Raw genomic sequence first — 5578 nt, 5'->3', positions numbered from 1 at the left:
AACTTCAATTTAACAGCCAGGTAATGGATTTATGGGGTCTGACTCTGGACCTCAAGTATCTACAGTTACAAAAGCAAATGACTGTACAGTTACTGCATAGTTTGCTTTTATGGCCAAAGTTGTCATATATAAATAGATGTTAGTACTTATTGTGTCCCCCTCAAATTGCCATCACACTGTTAAATAGCAAGAACATTCAGACTTTTTCAATCACCAGGTTCCAGATGCCACCAGGATGCTGGCTAGGCTTCCCTGGATTGAAGACCCCACCAATGTGTCCTGGAGCTCAGCTTCCCCAGAGACACACCTTACTAGGGAAAGAGAGAGGCAGACTGGGAGTATGGACTGACCAGTCAACGCCCATGTTCAGTGGGGAAGCAATTACAGAAGCCAGACCTTCCACCTTCTGCAACCCTCAACGACCCTGGGTCCATGCTCCCAGAGGGCTAGAGAATGGGAAGGCTATCATGGGAGAGGGTGGGTTATGGGGATTGGGTGGTGGGAATTGTGTGGAGTTGTACCCCTCCTACCTTATGCTTTTGTTCACTAATCCTTTCTTAAATAAAAAATTTAAAAATAAAAAAAAAAAAAAGAACATTCAGACTAGAAGATTGAGTTATTTTTCATAAGGAACGTTAAATGGACAGCAGCTGCAAAATTAAAATATTCACTTGATTTATTTTTTATTTACAGATGCACATTTTCATTAACTGGGGTTGGGGCAGAATGGGTTTTAACAACAAAAGCAAAAGCAGCCCAGTGTAGGCTTTTATACACAGATGGGCTTTTCTCTGTCTCCATGGACATTTTCAAGTGCATCTACTTCCAACATAGGCCAGATGTGTCTATTTGTAATGTCAACTCACAGCCCCAAAGCAGAGCATACAATTTTTTTCCCTAATCTGCAGAGAACATCTCAGATACAATGTGCTTTCTGGGTAGATGCATGCAAGGAAGTCCCAGTGAATTGGGCTGGAAATGCAAACAGAATTTCTTTTCTTCCCTTCATTCTATGTAAATCACAGTATTTCATGCTTCTGTGATGATTTCTTCAGTTACCTATCTTTATTTGCTGCAATAGTTTCCTAAGTGGCCTTAGGCTGCTTTACTTACTCTTTCCTTAGAAAACAATCAAATTTGTGTTGCAAGTGTCCCAGCCTGACTGTTCTGCCTGATCACAGTTATCAGCCTATCCTCTAATGCTATAAATGGTTTATTGATTTAGATTTCAAGTAACAATTTCTGTAAATAACTAGAAATTCTCAAGAATCCTTATCAGTGGTACACATTCTCAATAACCAGTCATATTTGTGTTGGTACTCAAGAAAAGTTTACTATTTTAAGTAAATGCACCAGGGATGTGGCAGGAAACTTGAAATCTTTCATTGCAAGACCATGCCTTAGCTTAGTAACACTGTGGTGTTAGAACATCTTTCTTTAATTTATTTTTTAAATTTTAGCAGTGATTTACAAAATTACAAGATAACAGGGGTATAATTCCAGATAGCTCCCACCACCAATGTTCCGTTCCATCCACTGGGAACTACAGCAGTTCTCCCAAAGTTGCAGATATGAGTTAACTATTATTTCTACAACCATCTGTCTCTATTTGTATATACCCACCCCCCTATTTTGTTCCCATCTTCTCTTCCTTTCCAATTCACACCCACACCTATTACTACTTCTAAATGCCCTTCCTTTCTTCCTCTTCTCTCTCCAAGTGCTGATGGAACTGGAGTTCCGAGCCCTCTGGTCATCTTCCCAATACCATTTCTTCTCCACTGGGAGTACAGACCTTGGGGTGCAGAAGGTGAGAGACGTGGCTTCTATAATTGCTTCTCCACTGGACATGAGTATTGCAGGTCAATCCATACCCCCAGCCTATTCCAGAACACCTTTTTTGTTTTTCCAACTCCAGTACCATTTTATTGATGACATGATGAGCGTAGGATTGCTGTTTTAACAAGGATACATCCCCATGGGGCTGGGTGGTGGCTCAACTGGTTGAGCACACGTGTTACAATGTGCAAGGACCCAGATTCAAGCCCCCTGTCCCCATCTGCAGGGAGAGAAGCCTTGCAAGTGGTGAAGCAATGCTGCAGGTGTCTCTCTATCTCTCTCCCTATCGCCCCGTTCCCTCTTTATTTCTGGCTGTTTCTAGAAAATAAATAAAGATAATACAAAAAAAAAAAAAAAAAAGATACATTCCCACATATCACCAAGATAGGTATCAGTACATTTCACTCTCCACCAAACTATCATCTTATTCCAGCACAGGACCTTAGATCCCCAATTTCTCCTTATCATTATTCCCCTCTGAATCTCTATATCTTCTACAGTAAAACAGAGTTCAGTGGGATTTCACTCTGTATTGGCTTTTGCTTTATTACTTAGATCCTGTCTATGAGTGAGATCATCTTATTATTATTTCCCTCAACCTAACCCTTTCCAGTTCTAGTAACGTAGCAACAGCAACAATGTCATTGCTCCTGATATCTTAGTAGTGCTGTGTGTATGTTTGTGTGCATATCACAACTTTCTAACCACTCATCTGTTGTTTGATAATTAGTGTTTTTGTTTCTTCTAAATTTTGGCTATTACAGATAGTACTCTCATTATTATAAGCATACAGAAGTCTCCAGATTAATGTTCTTTGGATAGATGCCAGAATACACAGTAGCCCCACTTGTAATGTTTTGAGGAATATACAGACTGAGACAATTTACACACTCACCAACTAGTACAGAAGGGTTCCTTTTTTTCTACATCCTGACCAGCCCTTCCTATTCCTATATTTTTTCATATATGCCATATACGCAAGTGTGAGGTGCTGTATTATCATCTTGCTTTGTATTTCGCTGATAATTTCATATTCCTGTTGGTCATCTGAATGCCTTAGTTGAGTCTGTTCAGTTCTTTCCCCAATTTTAGTGGGTTGTCTTGTTGTTGTTGTTGTTGCTGCTGCTGCTGAATTTCGTGAATTCTTAAAATTTTTGGTTATTAGCCCTTTTGTTTGATATATTGCATGTAAATACTATTTTCCTTTATTTTATACTTCTTTCTTTTCAATCATCCTCTTCCATTAAAAAGAAAATTGATCATTTCTGATTAGGATCTCCAGTAAAAAATGCTAAATAAAAATGATGATTGAAATTGTGTGGAGTTGTACCCCATTTATCCCATAATCTTGTTGATCATTATTAAATAACTAACAGAAGCCAGACCTTCCACTTTCTGCATCCCATAATGACCCTGGGTCCACACTCCCAGAGGGATAAAGAATCGGAAAGCTATCAGGGGAAGGGATGGGATACGGAGTTCTGGTGGTGGGAATTATGTGGAGTTGTACCCCTCTTATCCTATGGTTTTTGTCACTGTTTCCTTTTTATAAATAAAATTTTTAATAAAAATAATAAAAAAACAACAAAAAAATAAAAGAAATACCATTTCCCATTACACATAGCATCTTTCTGGATAGAGGAGATAGTACCTAGAGTTCAGTCATTAAAGGTCAGACTGTTTTTCAGCCCATCTTGGATAGAGCTTGAAGAAATCATGTTAAGTGAAATAAGTCAGAAACAGAAAGATGAATATGGGATGATCTCACTCACAGGCAGAAGTTGAAAAACAAGATCAGAAGAGAAAACCCTAAGCAAAACTTGGACTGGAGTTTGTTGGGCTGTGATGCAGAGGAGAAAGAGGAGATCCGGAACGGAGAGGGAACACAAATCTTTATTCGCGCAGGCACCTCAGAGTTGGGTGAGTTCAACTCTCGTGGGAATAGACAAAAAATACCCTGAGGGGACAATACGGTGGATGTGACCACATCTGCACAATTTCCCAACAGGAGTTGATGTATTGCACTAAAGTAAAAGACTCTGGGGTGGGTGGCTGGGAAGAATACTGGTCATGGAACAAGATGACAGAGGACCTAGTAGGGGTTGTATTGTTATATGGAAAACTGAGAAATATTATGCATGTACAGACTACTGTATTTATTGTAGACTGTAAAACATTAATCTCCCAATAAATAAATTAAAATAAAATAAAGGTCAGACTTCAGAAGACATCTGAGCAATTATCTCAGGATTTGTGCCCTAATCTTTCCTATTCTAGGTCTTTACTGGACTCAAAGACAGTCCCAAGAATGTTAAAGAACTGAACTAATATTGTAGATGGGAGTGCAAATGGGTGCAGCCCATAAGGAAAACAGTATGGTGAGTCCCTTAAACAAATAAAAATGGAAGTACTTTATGATCCAGCAACACCACTCTTAGGTATATTCAAAGGAAATGAAAACATTAACTCAAAGAAACATATGCATCCCTATGTTCAGAGCTGCACCACTCATGGTAGCCAAGAAATGGTAAACAGCCTATCAACAGATACCTGGATAAAGACTCAATGAAATAATATGCTGTAATTTAAAATTATATTGCACCCTTTAGGACAAATTGGATGGAATTGGAGCTAATTGTGCTTAGTGAAGTATGTGAAGAGGCAAAAGACAATTACCAGATGGTTTTGCCCACATGTTATAGGTAATCGAATCACACAAACTTGCAAAAAATAATAGCCAAAGAACCAAACTATCTCCTGGACTTTGAGAACTATAGTGGTTATCAAAAGTCTAGGAAGAAGGTAGTTCCTGTTCCGGTGTAGTCACTTTCATTCTCCGTGTTTGGTTGATGCGGTTGGTGAGCAGTAGGTGAGCAAAGATGCCCTAGAATCTGCTGGCTCTTCATCATATTACCCAGAGGACTATAAGCACTGCTTCACGCAGGCAATTTGAAAATAAAATTCCAGAGAAACAAAAGCTCTTCAGGAAGATAATGGAATTCCAATTTAACTGAAAGGCAGAGTAGCTGATGCCCTCCTGTATAGAGTCACCATGATCCTTACAGTTGGAGGAACAGCATATGCCATATACCAGTTGGCTATAGCTTCATTTCCCAAGAAACAAGACTGACTAAACTTCATCATCCCTGCATTCAGCTGGTTCAGCGAACCAGTAATCTGACAATCTGAGTTCTTTGAGGATCATTATTTATTGATTTGTATTAACTGCCACCAATAATGCAGTCTTTATGAAAAAACAAAAGTCTAGAAGGTTGGTGGTTGGCGACAGAAGTCAGAAAATGGTGGTAAGTACAAGTGGGGCACTGTAGCCCTGTGATCTTATAATCCTATATACAAAATTTTTTAATTAAAAAAAGAATTGCTACTACATATTTTTGTCCATATACCTGTACATTAAAAATCTAGAGAACTTGACTTCTTCTTCTAGCGTTTGCCCTTCTTCTGTAGCCAGTCAACAGCGACAGGTTGAGCCTGATGTAAAGTTTCGAGACCTCCTTTGAATCTGGAGAGGTGGCAGTTGTTGACTATGTGGGTCATAGTCTGTCTGTAGCCGCAGGGGCAGTTCAGGTCATCTCTGGCTCCCCAGCGATGGAACATAGCGGCGCACCGGCCATGGCCTGTTCGATAGCGATTGAGGAGGGCCCAATCATAACGTGCTAGGTCAAAGCCGGGTTGACGCTTGCAGGGGTCTGTGATGAGGTGTTTGTTCTTTACCTCA

General features: G+C 39.6%; 1 pseudogene; it reads left to right on the top strand.

Moving 5' to 3' along the window:
- The first annotated feature begins 4718 nt into the window (after positions 1 to 4718).
- Positions 4719 to 4969, top strand: LOC132539780 (cytochrome c oxidase subunit 7A2, mitochondrial-like; annotated as a pseudogene).
- The last annotated feature ends 609 nt before the right edge of the window (positions 4970 to 5578 follow it).

This window comes from Erinaceus europaeus, chromosome 8 (genome assembly GCF_950295315.1).
Source record: "Erinaceus europaeus chromosome 8, mEriEur2.1, whole genome shotgun sequence".
Classification (NCBI taxonomy): Eukaryota; Metazoa; Chordata; class Mammalia; order Eulipotyphla; family Erinaceidae; genus Erinaceus; species Erinaceus europaeus.
The sequence above is the reverse complement of the archived record's forward strand: the minus strand, read 5'-3'. Positions and strand labels throughout refer to the sequence as shown.